Below are 17063 nucleotides of genomic sequence, written 5' to 3'. Positions count from 1 at the left end.
CTGAAAAAGATGGATAGTGCAATGTTTAGGGAACAAGCGAGTGTTTTTTGTGCTGAAACATGTTCAAGCCAGAGTCAAATTGTTGAAGCCGGCGAAAAAGCTTTGGTCTGCCTCTACGGCGGCAAACCCAATGAGAGCCTGAACACATTGAGACTGCGAAAGTTCAAGGAGAAAGCGGTTACAGGCACTTCCGTTGTTGAAGTGAGGGCCTTACCCCCGACGTCTGACTCCGCGAAATATCATTCTTTACGCGTATTTTTGCAAGTACGGTGCTAGATGGGGGACGTTAATAGATTGAATCCAGCGGACTGGGGTTGGGAATTACGCGGTGAAACTCTATTGCCACGCCGCATGGACATACCGTTAGCACCGCCGCATCTACTAAAAGTAGTTCGCTGTACATGTAAGGGAGAGTGCGCTACAAAGAAATGTTCCTGTCGTCGATATGGACTAGAATGTACGAATGTGTGTACAAGTTGCAACGGAGAGACATGTGCGAATTCTACAAGCCCCGTCGTACTGGATGAAGATGAACTGGAAGAGACTGTTGGGTGTCGATTGACTGTAATAAACTAATTTCTGAAATTTATCGTAGATAAATTCTCTTTAATTTCGCCTCTTTTATTGTCGACATGAGCAAGCTGATGACGTCACAGTGGCATTGTCGTGTCAAGATAAGACCGTATTGAATTATGTTAATTACGGCATTTCGCCTCAGCCGATTTCGGCCGAATTTGGGTATGATGCTGTCTGATATATGTATGATCGAACCCAACTTCATTAGTTTCTTTTGCAATTTGTTTTGGGTCACTCCACATTTAGGTTTTATTTGCCCCGACTAATACGGCTTTGATCATGGCTATTCACTGTGTCAGAGTCACTTCTCTGCAGGTAGGGTGAGTCTGTCGTTCAGATTGTGTGTACACTGGACTAGAAAATGTCTTCTAAAGTAATTTGATATATCACAGATTAACGAACATGAACATCTTAACTCTTGTCCTTTTTTTCAAAAAAATAAAAATAAACCTTGCCCGGGCTTAAATTCTAACCTGTTGAATTTTAAATTTTATTCTGTGGCGTATACCACTATTTCTTAGAAGAGTAACCAGTGGTTGCCAGACAAGATACGCCCTATTTTGCAAGAGATGGATAGAGAACAAGCTAAAACAATAGCGATTTTTCGTACAATCAGGGGTCATAATCCAGAAAGTTTTGATCTGAAATGCATCATTATCGAAAGGGACTAAGATCTTTGGGATATAAAGATATATTTTAAGTTTCATCAGAATCGGATAAAAATTGTGACCTCTAGAGGGTCCACAACCTTCGTATTACATACTTTACACAATTTGCGTACAAAGAGCGGGAATTTTGTCGGGCAGTTTCCTTTTGATTTTCTTGAAATTCGAAACCAACTGACATTATGGTGTAACTTATAAAATAAACATACTACACTGTATGTAAATTGAATAATTGAGGTAAAATGTAAAATTTGCCGTTTTCGCCGTTTTAGAATATTAATTTGTGAACTCAATTCCCCTGAAAACCCTTAAAAAGACATACTGCATTCGTAAGTTGTATGAAAATAGCGAAAAAAAAAAGGGATTTTTACCAATATTTTTGGCGGCCATTTTCAAAATGACCGCTGCTCCAACCCAACAAAATTCACGAAATTTGGATTGATTCGCCTCATAAAACTCAACGCGTTTGGATGATGTCATTGTGTTAATAAAGTAAGTTTCGCCCCAACCCTATTGCAATGAACAAAGAAAAACACACCCTCCTGAACAATGCGGAAGTAATTATAAATTGCTGATTCACAAACGACGAACTAATAATAATTAACGTGTAGAATGGACTGGCGTTCAATTTGGACTGTTCGCGTATTTCACCGAACATAATTGACTAGAAATTACAACAAATTTTTGAAACATTGAATATAAATCACTTTACATACTTTCATATTGCATTAATATGTGGTTTTAGACCCATTATCGTCTAATGCAAGGTTCCAAGATTAGGACCATACGCCCTTTAATCCTTCATGTTCGGGTTCTGCCTTGCCTCGCAACAATTACCGGAAACCATGTTCAGCCATCTCGATAGATTAATGAGGATCGCGCCCTCATCTAATACCTTTGGCAAGAACAGAAACATCTATTTTACATAAATGAACAAATCTGACGAGTGGCTTAAAACTCGTTCTAATATACGTAATTTGGACATAATGGATGCTCAAACTATAACGAAAATCAAACTTTCTAAATTTAGACAAAGTCGTGAAGAGATTGAGAGAAAACAGTTAGGGATTCTGAAATAAATTAACAGAAAGGAGGCAACTTGAGATTAGGAACAAAGAGCACCTAAAATCAGAAACAGTCGAGATGGGACTTTGTCACTCATCACTCGGGGGAATCAAAAGAGGCATTGGAAGCACAGCCTGGATTTTGCAGATACGTTATGAATCACTTTTTGATAAATCATTATGAATAACTTTCTGATAAATCATTATGAATAACTTTCTGATAAATCATTTTTTTTTAATTTTTCTTCGGCGGATAAGAAACGTTCTGTTCCAAGTCACCAAGATAAAGTTTTAATATGGTTGGCCGTATAATTTACAATTGCGGCGCTATGGAAAATGATATTAAACCGGTTACCATGAAATGACAGCGGTAATTTTGAAATCCCGAAGGAATTTGAATATAACTTGAAAATAACTTGTTCGAACCAATCGGACACACCCCGATTCGTTTATCGAAAATGATGTGGCGGTTTTTAAACGTTTGGGCTGAATACGTTTTAAAATACAATTCTTCATTTTTTTTTACTTCCAGAACGTTTTTATCCGCTAAACTAGTTAGTAAATGCAGACCGAAAAAGAACTGATTGTTATTTAGCGCAAATATTGTGTAAATAAAGAGTTAAAAACTTTTCGGTGCTGGCTCTGTCTGACATGATATTTTTAATTTTGAAATTAACAGATTTACTAAAGGGTCAAGCAATTTCGCCGAAATCGGCCAGAATTTCGGTTATTGTCGTTAATTTATTTTGCGCAGATTTATCATCCATTTCACGAAGATCAAGAATAAGTGGCGTATGTGTCGTGTCAGTGGTTGTTGTGCCGAATTTAGAACCAAATTTTAAACTGTATTTTTCGCTGACGTTAAAGGAGCTAAATCACTATTCTTTGGCACCTAGAAATGGACACAAATTGGCCGCAACGCATATAATAATGTAATATGAATGTAATATAAACTGATTTACATTCAATCGTTTCTGTTTGTACTGTAATTTCTAATCAGTTATGTTCGGCGAAATACGCGAAGAGTGCAAATAGACCGGGGGCTCAGTGTCGGCGGGAGGGGGGGGGGTGTCCGTCAAATGGACACAAAACCAGATCTAACTTTTCTATAGTAAATTTGGCGTAGAATACGGTTTCCGAGTGGTAATCAGTCTGCCGTTTGGGCATTTTCGAGAATTCGGGGTCAAAGGTCAAATGTGGTCATTTACATTGAAAGTGAATGGGTAGCCATTCTTGTATCATGAAAACATGCTGAAATGGGCACAAAACCAGACCCAACTTTTCTATAGTAAAATTTGGCGTAGAATACGTTGCCGTGCCGTAATCAGTCCGCCACTGGGGCGTTTTCGAGATATTCGGGGTCAAAGGTCAAATGTGGTCAATTACACTGTAAGTGAATGCGCAGCCATTCTTGCATCACGAAAACATGCTGAAAATGATCGAAAGTAACCACTCTTTCAATAAAAATGTAATCTTGCTAAATTCACCTTTGTTCTATGAAGGAAATTTTGCCCGGGCAGCGGCACTATGGCCGACTCTAATATCGAATTCCAACTGCAAAGGGATCTTTTACGTGCATGCCAATGTTTACACGGGATCTCGGTTTTTCGTCTCATCCGAATAAATAGACAGCTGTCCTTGTCAGACCCTCCGTCCTGAACCACTGACAACGGGAAACCACGTCGGATAATCCCGATGAACTTTCGGCAAATGCAGGAATCGAACACCCGACCTCCAGGCTAGCGAGCCACCTAGCCACCGTGGATCTCCCGTTTCGTTTTTGCACTGTAAAAATATAATGTAAAGTAGGGGATATTGAAATGCAAATACCTATGCAGGTTGTGATATGATAAATAGTCATGGACATTTGACATGCTTTGAGAGTATGTTCACAGATGAAGAACTTATCGCCCCAACAGAACCACTGAGCTGCGCACGCGACACCCAATAGCGCCATACACGTGGGAAGGGTTGGTTCATTGTCAAATCTGACACTTCATGGAAGGGTTGATGAAAACTGCCGCGTGCTGGTTTATCTATCCATGTTTGCTTTCCTATCGGTTCTTGCATAAGATTTACTGTTTAGCGTATCTTTGATTTAGTGTGTTACGTTTAATTTGACCGGGAGACGCGTTCGTCGACGTCAACGTCAACTGACAACACTGCAAGAATTGGCCGTGGCACTGCAAGTGCAAGAGGAGTGAGTCAGATTGCCCCAAATCGTGATTGGACGGTTGATTAGGAGCATACCACGACGAATTGCTGAATATCTGAGGATTGGTGGAGCAATTACTCATTATTAAGACAAAAATCAAAAACGTCAATTTTCACTTTTGACGGTGTATCTCTTTGCGAGTGAAATGGGGCCGTCAGATAAGCCGCCCATATGAACTGTTTATGTTCATGTGTAGGTAATTGGCCTGTTATTAACATACACTGGCTACCGCTAATAAAAACAGTAGCGCATTACCGCAGTTTTGCATTGTTTCTGAATATCCCCTACTTTTTTTGAAGAGTATATAAAAACTAAAGCGAAACGTAGGACGATTTAAAGCAATAAATGTCAATTACATGTAAAATATAAAAACTAAAGCGAAACCTGTTCTAATTAATAATAGGAACATTTAAACTTTATCTTTTGGTGGTCTTAGCACCGTACGTTTGCTTTGGAACGTCGAAAAAGATCTTGCATAATAGGACCAAAATACGTAAAAACTCTAAAGCCGGTCATTGTAAGTTCTTCTCTAGAAATAAGAGATAATATAAGCAGTGCCGGACTGGGCCCAACTGTCCACCTGTCCGTGACAGGTGGGCCTAAGCTCATTAAAAAGTGGGCCTAAGCCTATAAAGAAAAAAGAGAAAGAAAGGAGAGGGGAAGGAAAGAAAAGAGAGAAGGAAGGAGAGGACAGGAGAAAAAAGATAGGAAAAAAATGACTGACAAACAACACAGAAAAAGAAGTGTATTACAAGGAAATAACTTCATGAGTTTGACCTCGTTATACCGAGAACCGTGTAATTCATCTTTTAACCTCTACTTAGTTCTTCATAAGTCATTATCGCCGAAATGATCGCCAAAAACATTCCAGTTTTGAGTTTTTCGCGAAATAGTAATCACTTCCGGGTTTGGATTTCACTTTCAGTTTCACTTTCGATTTCTGCCTGGAGACCAGGCAAAAAAGTGTCATGGTGGACGTTTTATGAATTTTTTACTTTTTGGGTAAGAAAAACTGGTTTATTTGGTCTAACGCTGATCAAAAATGCGTCAAAACATTATGATGAAATGAAGAATTCCATTGATGTTAGTTTTCAGTTTAGAGCAGTTGCGGAATTTGGCGGGATATGCCTAAAATCGATCAGGAAATAAAAAAATTGCCTTCTTCTGCTTTGGTTTGAAATGCTTGGAAAATGGGTTTGCGGTTGTCAATTTTCAAAATTTTCATGGGTGGAGAACGCCCCCGGGCCCCCAGACCCCTCGGACAAAGGCGCGCGAGTGACGCGCCTTCGACACGCACGTACTTGTGTGGGCCTTGGTAGTAGTAGTAGTAGTAGTTCTTGGTGTTTAACGTCTGCTTCCACATAAGTGATATCGCAGACAAGACATAGGAGAGCCGAAGCTGATTCCTGTTTTTAGAATATGATTTTGCAATCTTTCCATTTGGCATTAGGCCATGGATTTGGTTTAGTGGGAAGTTCTTCCCTTTATTTAATATAAAACATATCGTTTGGTAGATGATTTCGCCTGCTTCTGGATTGGTAGATGTCATCGTTTGGGGTTAGTGTTTAGGTGCCAGGCCCGTCTTGTCGTGGCCTCCCCTTACTCCACTATCCCACTCTTTGGGCTTGGTATCAGTTTTATTTGCAGAATAGTGTTTAGGTGCCGAGTTCGTCTGATCGTAACTCCCCCTTACTCCACTATCCTGCTAGTTTGGTAGATGTCATCTTTGAGGGGTTTGTGTTTAGGTGCCAGGCCCGTCTTATCGTGGGCCTTGGTCAATGACCTGACAGTAATATAAGAAACTAGCAGGATACCCGGCTTCGCTCGGGGGTCATAACTCCGAAACCGGAAGTGGAAGACTAACGCCACCTGGCCTATGTTACTCCCACTGATCTATATAATAACTGGATAGCTCATGACGCAATCAACAAATGACGTAGCTTGAAGCCACCGTCCGCCATCTTGCTACACCCAGAAGCACTTATAGTCTCTTATTTCCACTATCAGTATGCGCTTTGTTTGCAAGCAAATTCGACGAAAACATTAACAACAGAACATTATATTGTGTCTAAAACATTGTTGGCGTTTTTATATAAAATAAATTCACAAGGCTACAACATTGATTTTATTCTTAAAATAGTTAAAAGTGCACATTCTCATTATAATATATCGGCTTAAGGCCATAAAATGTTTTGAGGCGAACCATACAGTTTGCCGTAAATCAGATTATAACGTTGAATTTATCAATTTCTATATACAATTGAAAATAATAAATACTAAATTATAGAGTAAGGCATGGGCTTTTGTACCATTACCATTACTATTAATAATTCATACTAAATCAGTCATTGTTTGGAAAATATAAAATCATCTGACGAAAAAGAAAATGTAACTGCAAGATGCCACCCCTTGTTTTTTTAATTATAGTTTTGATTTTGGATTTTAAAAATGTTTGGAAATCAGCCAGTTGTATTCGTCCAGAATTTTCTACTATATTTCAAATATTTAAGAATACCAAAATTGCATAGGGTCAATGATAAAATAATAAAAGTATAAGCAGTATTTACACTACCAATTTGTCTTTGCAATGGCATATTACAATATTCAAATTTAAATACTGTTCAGCTAATTTTTTTGTGTGCTCTTCTTTATCCTAATATGTAATTTTATAGCTTTTTTTTTTATACATACATACATACATTTAAACCTATATTCTACTTTCTTGTTTACATTACATGATCTTTATATAAATAACCCATTTTCTTTTCTTACTATTCAGTATTTTACAGAAAAAAAGGGTCAAGATATATAGAAAAGTTCATTTTATGTGGTATTATATAATATTATTATCTTCATAGTCTGTAATTCTAGAGTCTATGTATATATAAAAAGATTTACATTAAATGCCCAAGTTGTATTTTTTTCTAGTAATTTTAGAAAAGTTTAAAGATATAGAAGTTAATTTTTTCAGGGGGGGGGGGGGTCGTATATTTTCTTCATAGTCTACTGTAATTATGGAAACTGTATATTGTTTAATAAAAACATTTCACTGCATGGTCCTTTATCATATTTTCCTCTTTAAAAAACCCTACTAATGTTATAGCCCTACACTGTTAAAATTATATGTATATTTACAGTTATAAGTATAGTAAAAATACAGTACATGATTTGTCAAATCACATGGTTTGTTAACTTACATTTAAAACAATGTCGATGCATATGAATACAAGGCTTATGTAAGATTACATCAAATTTAATGTAATAATACAACCATATGTCAGTTTACATCACGTGGGCTGTATATTAACAGTAATGCCGCTGGAAATATTATTTTTACAGAAAATTGTAAATTTACCTTCAAAAAGTGGTCACATAGGTTATCCCCCGTTTGATCACATATCGAATATTATACAAAATATTTACTGTTCTGTCAGTCAGTTTAGTCCATTTTAGAGAAATAGGTTATTCAAAATCTGAATGCATGTGCCATACATTGAGTTGGGTGCGGCATTTTGCTTGGACTGTTCATGCCACCTACTCTTTCCATTATAAGGAGCAGAACAGTAGCACATTAAACCCCATTTCACTTATTTTCTTTACATTATCGAATGTTGTTTTACATGCTCGGCTGGAAGTTCCGCAAAACTTTCTGTGTTCGCCAGGATCTAACCTAGGACTAATTAGCCAAGCGGAGACAAACACATTCCTTTGAATAATGTTATCTTGGCAAATTACATAATATGTAATTCTACATCATTTATGAGATATTATTACATAAACTCTATCAAAATACCCATTATTTTTTTGTTTTAAATGTTATTGTACAAATTTATGTAAATTAACATCATGGTAATTTTACATATACTCCATTTACAGATATGTAATTTTACCTTGGATGTATAATCGCTAGAGGTAAATTTACATTACAGACTGTGAAATAACATGCAATGTTAAAATACAGTTATAACGATGGCAATATTTCTGCCAGTTAAAACGAGGTAAAAATACATAAAAATTTTAACAGTGTATATCATATTATTTAAAAACACTACTTACATTATCTCCTTTACAATTGACAATTCTGTGTTTTCAGTGTTAATTTCAAAGAAAATAGCACAAATTCATCTTTTTTTAAAAATATACATAACTATATTTTACAAGCCTGTATCCCATATTCTTCTTTACAATTTAAAATTCTGTATTTCAATGTTAATTAAATACAAAACAGCCCAAATTTATTCTTTAGGAATATATAGGCCTTACACCATTTTCTTCTTTTACTTTTCTTTTACTTTCACAGTTAATTTTAGAGGAAAAAAAACTCTTGATGTATTGTCCAGTTAGTTTTTTTTCTTTCGTCTTGTGGTCAGTATAATCTGTAATTTTAGAGTTTCTATTTATTTATTTTTTAAAAAATGCTATTCACATATAGGCCTATATTTGCGTCCGATTTCTAGTAATTTTTAGAAAAGTTCAAAGATATATAGGCTTATATATATAAGTTATTTGTATTGTGGGGTCTTTATATTAATAAACACCTGTCATTGCATAGGCCTATAACCATTTTTATTTTAAAAAAATTACTTATATTATAGGCCTATATCATATTTTTTTTTTTTTTTTAAAAAATACTTATAGTATTGGCCTATATCCTATTTTTTAAAACAAATAACTACTTATATTATAGGCCTATATCACATTTTCTTCTTTACTATTTACAATGCTGTTTTTCAATGGTAATTTCAGGGAGAATAAAAGCACAAATTGATTTGTAATAAAATATAGGATTACATTATATAACTATATTTTATGAGCCTATATCCCATAAAAATTGTCAAAATTTATTTTTTCACAAATATATAGGCCTACATTATATACCATTTTCGTCTTTACTTTTTTGTAATTTCACAGTCAATTTTAGAGGGGGAAAAACTAAGATTTGATGTCCAGTTAGTTATTTCTTTGGTATTTTGGACAGAATAATCTGTAATTAAAAAGTCTTTATTTAAAAAAATATAGGCTATTCACATAATAAAAGAATTATAGGTCTATATGATATGTGTCTAGCTTCTTTTATTACTTCTTTTTCACTGATGTTTAAACAAACAAAAGGGAAATAAATTAAAATGAACGAAATATAATCAACATATACATGTACATGCATGTAACAAGAAAGATTATTTTTCTTTTTGTTTTTTTTTATATTTTTGCTGCTATTTTGTATTCTCTTATATTTTTTGAAAAGTTTAAAGACACATTAGGTAATTGTATGATAAAAAAAAAACCTTCCATAGCTTAGGCCTATATCCTATTTTCTTCTTAAAAGACCCTTACTCATTGCATAGTCCTGCTTATATCCCATTTTCTTCTCATACTTTACAATTATGTATATTCACTCTTTATTCACTGTCCAAATTTATTCTTTAAAAATACATACAAGACTATATTATTATAGGCTAAGCCTTAACTCATTGTCTTCTTTACTATTCTGTAATTTTACAGTTAATTCTAGAGGAAAAAAGACCAGGATGTAGTGATTATTTTTTTAAAAAGGCTATTATATAGGCCTAAATATGTGTCCAATTTCTTTTTTCTTTAAATCAAAGTCAATAGCAAATAAATAAATATATATATAAAAAAAAAGAAAAGAAAACTTGAAGAACTATATTAAAATACATAAATAGGACTGTTGTAGTTAGCCTCATGGTAGGCCTATAAATAGCTGCATGTTTGGCCTTAATGCTTAATCTATAAAGTCGATCTGTTTTTATTTGCTTTTCTTTTCACCCATGAATTCATTTCTCCTTCCTTCCTCTATGATGTGAAAAGTTTCATTAAAATAATAGGACTGATTTACGTCTATTTACCATCCATGCGATCATATTTATGATTATGATTATGAATGAAAAGAAAGACCAAGGCATGCCCACGTAAACGGTGATTTTCACGTTTTAGTTTATTTTATTTTCATAAACTGTCGCACATTTCATTCAGGATAACTTGTAATTAATTTTGAAAAATTATGATTATTTTAAGAACAACTAACGGTATTAATTATCGAATTTTACCTTGAGGTAAATACAACTACGTCAGCGGTTGAAACCAATGTTTTGAGAGTGGTAACGTGGCGGAATTGGTACTTCCGGTGACTTCACACATCTCAGCCAATGAGCTATCCAGTTATTATATAGATCAGTGGTTACTCCCCGGTCCGAGCTACCCCTATAGCCCAAATTTCAGACTCGGGGCAGACCTAGTGTAGCCGCCAACCCCGAAAAGACAGACAGACAGACAGACGACAGTCACAAATATATATATAGATGAAAGACAGTCGGGCGGAACGAACTTAACTGAAATAAAGTGAAATGGGGTTTAACCTTGTGATTTTTGTGTAGTTTGGCTAGTGCTCAAATCATAGGAGTAGTTGTCTAATCCTATGCTAGATAGCAAATCATAGGGGTAGTTGTCTAATCCTATGCTAGATAGCAAATCATAGGGGTAGTTGTCTAATCCTATGCTAGGTAGCAAATCATAGGGGTAGTTGTCTAATCCTATGCTAGATAGCAAATCATAGGGGTAGTTGTCTAATCCTATGCTGGATAGCAAATCATAGGGGTAGTTGTCTAATCCTATGCTAGATAGCAAATCATAGGGGTAGTTGTCTAATCCTATGCTAGATAGCAAATCATAGGGGTAGTTGTCTAATCCTATGCTGGATAGCAAATCATAGGTGGACGCAATTTTGCTCCGTATTTAGGGCTAGCAAAAGTATATTTCCTAAACTCACCAGATTGTTGTAATGAGATTATCTTGCCGCACTCATGAATTTGAAGGGTAGAAAATGAACGAAACTATTAGAGCTAGCTCAAAAATTAAATAAAAGAGTACAATCAAAATTTACCAATATATGTTTGTATAATATCTCGCGAAAAGCTATTATTTGCTGCGACCTACGAATAGACGTGTGAGGAATTAAACTTTACTCACTCGAAATGTTGTCATTTGAGCAGGGCCCTCACATAGGGGGGCGGGTGGGTGGGAAAGAGAGAGAGAGAAATGGGATTTAACGTCCATTCGACACAAACTAGGTCATTTCGGGACTAATGTATGGTTTTAATTTTATTTCAATAATTGGTAATCCTCGGTGTCGACACTACATGGGGGCGGCAAATTATCTAAGTGCGTACCAGAAATATTCAAAGGCTGACATAGCAAGTCACCAGCATTCACTTCCCCTAAACCTGTGTAAACCAGTTCATATTTTAGCAAATAGAGAGGGTAGAATTATAATTTTTCCAAGATATATTGTAGGGTTATTGGATCAAATGGAGGGTTGAAGGGCAAATAAACATAAAAATATAACAGTTATTTAGTTTAAAAGTTAAAAATATAAAGAATTATATTTTAAAATTCTTTAATCCTAAAAAGTCAACCGGGCGCGGGCACTGAACAAAGCAGTCCCAGTATGCAGGGGTGGGGTGGGGTGGGGGCGTCACATACGCTTGCGAGGGCCCTTATTATGAGATGCAACAGGCAGAGACAAGTAGGTGCAAGTGCTAAAACAACCCATTACAGATTGATCAGTAACTTGAACATCCGAGTCAGTCCAAAGTGTCCTGTGTGTAACTCTATCTTGTCTGTGGTTTTATAAATTTTACCCAATACAAGTTGGCCATTGTAAGCTGTAGTTCTTCTCTGTTGGTTGGTATTACGCCACTTGTCAATATTTCAATTATACCTAAGAGATAAGAAATGAAAGACAGCCGAGCAGACTGAACTGAACTGAACTGAAATATAATCGGGGTTAACCATTCACATTATAATAAAGACGGGGCTTAACGACCTAGAAAATATGCTTACTCATTTAAGCTTGGTAACTACAGATATAGGATTACCCTGGATGAACTTTCTCGGCCAATCTCGGTTCGATCCCTGCATTGGCCGAGGAAGTTCATCCAGATTTTCCGGCGTGGTTCTCCCTTGTACACATTGGCATGCACGTAAAATATCCCTTTGCAGTTGGCATTCGATATAAGAGTCGGCCATAGTGCCGCTGCCCGGGCAAAATTTCCCTCATAGCACACTGTATGGCGTATGCCCGTCTTCATTAGCCCAGGTTAGGAGCAGAACCGTAGGACGTTAAACCCCATTTTATTTCATTTTCATTTACTTTTCACGTTTTTATAAATACAGGATGTTATTCTTAATTTACTTTATGACTCAGTTGTACAAAAATTTGCACATTTACATTGTGATGGAAAAAGGTAGAGCCAAGATAAGATATAGAAGGAAATTTATAAATAATACTGACACCCTTTATGTTTATATTTATAAATGATCAGCCGAACGAAGTGATGTGAAAATAATTTTTAAAGTACATGTAGTAATTTCATGTTAGTCATCAAAGCAGTGTCGGATTTACCTATAGGCTTGGCAGACTGAAACCCAGGACCTTAAGATCTAGGGACATCTGGCCTAGATGTATAAATGACACTGTCATAAGCTTTTCTTACACACACAATTGTCTTGAAAATCTGTCATTGCTCAATTTTGTCGAAAACTCACTTTAATTTGTTTCTATTCGTGAGGGAGATGCATGTCCCAGTTTGCAAAACTGGGCAGGAAATTGACCAAAGGCGCGCAGGGTGGTAGAACGAAGTGTGTGCGTGTGGTTGAGAGGGGGGGGGGGTTCTTCTTGATTCTCCCAAAACTCACGATGGATTGCAGCTAAGCTCAGTACCTATTGACTTCTCTACAATGTTTATGGTCTCCCAATCTAGCTGTCTCTATTATCATGTTTTCTTTGTACATAGTTCATTGTTACCCAACCCTTATGGCTCCCACCCCCTTTGATGGTTTCTAAATGTCCATCTCTGATTGTATATTAATGTTTGTATTTGCTCCATATTTTATCTTCATTGTACTATGGTTGTCATTCTTTGCTTGATAAAGACGGGAGAACCCTCGTCGAAACGTCGCTGAAATAAATCCTTCAAGTAACATGTATTCCATATAATTGTGCAGTATGTTATTCTCATACAGTTACTAAATCCCGCTTAAATCATTTAGTATAATAAAGCTGTGGTTGCTTAGCGTCTAGGCAGTCTAACAAGGGTCCATAGATTTATCTCAAACAATCCAAAACACCTTTAATTACACAAAACACCCTGTATTTTGAATAAAACAATACATTTTTATTGTTTTTTTCTTTCTTTTTATATGTATAGATGACTAATATTCCTTAAACTTTCCAACTTCGATAATAGTTCTGAAAAAAAGCAAATAAATGAAAGATCAAATTAAGGAAGACACCCAACCCCTATTGTTATCGTCATAGAAATATTTCTATGGTTATTGTATCGGTTTGAGATTTTCATTATTTATTTCTGATGAAATGTAAATGTAATTATTCGATTTCTAAAAGAAATTTTATCATTATATGAAACAACCTCGTATGAAACGGTTGATAATTTTGGTCTCCAGAGCATTGACAAGATTTTTCAAAGTGATCAAAGGCCATAACTCTGGTAGTAATTATTGGATATCGTTGCAATAATGTAAACGCCAGCAGAGCCCGAGACAGGTCCCAGGGACAAGCAACTCGACAAGGTGTTTGGTGGTGTTGTTGTGGGGGGGGGGGGGGGGTATCCGTCCGCCTGGACTCGAACATTTCTGAATGACACATGGTCTCTAGTGTCTATTTGACTTGTATCTGGGGTAAGTGGAGGTAACTTGGCTTAAACACAGAAACTGAGATTTAACATATATGACATACGAAATACATGTTCTGCGCTTTAGTTTTACTGATGTAATATACTCTTAAAAAAGTAAGGGATATTGAAATGCAAATACCTATGCAGGTTGCGATATGATAAATAATCATGGACATTTGACATGCTTTGAGAGTATGTTCACAGATGAAGAACTTATCGCCCCAACAGAACCACTGAGCTGCACATGCGACACGCAATAGCGTCATACACGTGGGAAGGGTTCATTGTCAAATTTGACACTTCAAGGAAGGGTTGGTGAAAACTATCGCGTGCTGGTTTATATATCCATTTTTGCTTGCCTATCGGTTCTTACATAAGATTTACTGTTTAGCGTATCTTTGCTTTAGTGTTTTACGTGTAATTTGATCGGGAGACGCGTTCGTCCACGTCAACTGACAACACTGCAAGAATCGGCCGTGGCACTGCAAGAGTCAGATTGCCCCAACTCGTGATTGGACGGTTGATTAGGAGCATGCCACGGCGAATTGCTGAATGTCTGAGGATTAGTGGAGCAATTATAAAGGCATTATTAAGGCAAAAATCAAAAACGTCCAATTTCACTTTTGACGATGTATCTCTTTGCAAGTGAAATGGGGCCGTCAGATAAGCCGCCCGTATGAACTGTTTATGTTCATGTGTAGGCAACTGGTTCACCTGATTAGATTTTATTACATACTTCGAGAAGGTATTTGTTGAGTAATAAAACCTTCTAGTAGTTTATCGAGGGATGGCCGTCCTTACCGCACGGTACAAATATTATCACCACTAGAAGCAACAAATTCCAGAACAAGCCAGAACTCATACCAAAATGGCCGCTTTATACAAATGAGTATTTAGGGGAATACTAACTCCGGAAACACCCGAACCTCGATAAACTACTAGAAGGTTTTATTTGTACCGTGCGGTAAGGACGGCCAGCCCTCGATAAACTACTAGAAGGTTTTATTACTCAACAAATACCTTCTCGAAGTATGTAATAAAATCTAATCGGGTGACTGGTTACCTCTAATAACAACAGCAGTGCATTTCCGCAGTTTTGTATTGTTTCTGAATACCCCCTATTTTTTTTTTTTGAGGAGTATACTAATCAGATGTGCACGATCTTGACAGGGCATTTTAATCAAGCAAATAAATTGAAAAACCAAAACCCTGACCATCAGACGCCTAAAGATCAAAAAGAAAATGTTTTCATCACATAAACTATCGGTTGTTTTTTTCAATAACCAAAACCATGTTGCTGGATTCAAACTGACGGGGCGGGGGTGGATACACTGGCGACGTCGAGAGTCTCAAGTGGAACGAGGGCGGGTCGGGCCCCACTGCACGAAGGCCCGGGCGGGTGGTTTATAGTTGTTAATTCACCAGTTTTACGAAAAGTGGACTGACAGAATCCGATTCTAATCCAACCCATGCCACTTGGTACCCACATTCAGAAAAGTCACTTGTTTTCTTATACTTTACAATCTTCAACAATGCATTTTTTTTGTTTTAATTTATACCATCAAATCTTTCAAAAAAACATTCCTCGGCATCGGGCCCCTCTAGGCTCCGGGCCCTGGACAAGTGTCCCAGTAAGCCCCCCCCCCACCACCTCACGGGCCCCGAACGCCAGTCACATTTAATTATAAACTAAAAGCCTATTATATATAATGGAAGTTTTGAGAGCAAATCTACCTAGATTAATATCAAGGTGACCCATTTAACACCCCTGTAAAAAACAAACAAAAGTTGTGTTGATCTCCTAAACTTTGCACCACCATTTTCCTTTTCTTTTTTTTTTTGAATATTAAATATGTAAGTGGAATATAATAACAACTTGTATTATAAATAAACGGGATCCCCCTTTCTTCATATTACATTGTGATATTTTACCATTGATAACAATCTTTTGTTATAATGCATATAAATTCAAGGTGACATTGCTATACATTTCATGCAGGGATTGGCTGACTGAGCCGAACCTTCAGGATGTTTTCACACCGGAGAAAACCCAATGACTAAAATAATTGTGACATAGCGGCTGAACATTTATAATACACTAAAATCTGAAATACAACCATAAAAACATTACCAACAGAATACATCAACACAAAATTTCTATTGTATGGCTCTACGGATATATCACTTGAACAAAATAAATTAACATTTTCTGAGGTGGAAAACTTTTTAGAAATGAGTAATAGATACTGAAATTGTCATTTATCATTACCATCACTAGATTATGTTAACATATTTGTACACTTTCAGACCTTAAACCAAAATTAGTCATTATGTATTTGAAATAACCTTTTTATTTGAAAAAATATTATTGTATACTTTCAGAATTTTATTAATTAATAACACAATATGAATAGTTTCGACTATATACATGTATTTAAGTAAACTAATTGTAATTATATCGTTTTGTTGAAGGGAGAGGGGTGATATAGGCCTAGCCTGTTCCCCAATCCTATTCTTATTGAATAAAATATAGTTTATATTAAAAAAAAAAAAAAAAAAACCCCACCCAAACTAAAATCTGATTACGAGTAACAACCCCATTTGGCTTCTATTTCTGCCAAAAATTGCCATAATCATTGGAAATCGTTCAAAATTGATAGGCTTCACAGAAGGACCAAGGGCCATAACGCTAGCAGTAATTATCAGAAATCTTTAAAAACCAATAGGCTCTTTCGTCTCATGATTATAGCCCCTGATTCTACGAAAAATCGCTTTTGTTTTTAGTTTGTTCTCTATCCATCTCTTGCAAAAAGTGGGCGTATCTTGCCTG

At 36.1% G+C, this 17063-nt stretch overlaps 1 protein-coding gene across 3 annotated transcripts in view; it reads right to left on the bottom strand.

Moving 5' to 3' along the window:
• Window positions 1-11863: 11863 nt before the first annotated feature.
• LOC126825711 (uncharacterized) overlaps window positions 11864-17063 on the bottom strand; it is a 30090-nt gene continuing 24890 nt past the window's right edge. For all 3 annotated transcript variants that reach the window (XR_007682141.2, XR_007682142.2, XR_007682145.2), the window contains exon 3: window positions 11864-13788. The gene's annotated coding sequence lies outside the window, so the exon portion shown is untranslated. The remainder of the gene's footprint in view (window positions 13789-17063) is intronic.

Source organism: Patella vulgata, chromosome 6, assembly GCF_932274485.2.
Source record: "Patella vulgata chromosome 6, xgPatVulg1.2, whole genome shotgun sequence".
Taxonomy (NCBI): Eukaryota; Metazoa; Mollusca; class Gastropoda; family Patellidae; genus Patella; species Patella vulgata.
Note: the sequence above shows the minus strand (reverse complement) of the source record. Positions and strands in the feature narration are given on the sequence as shown.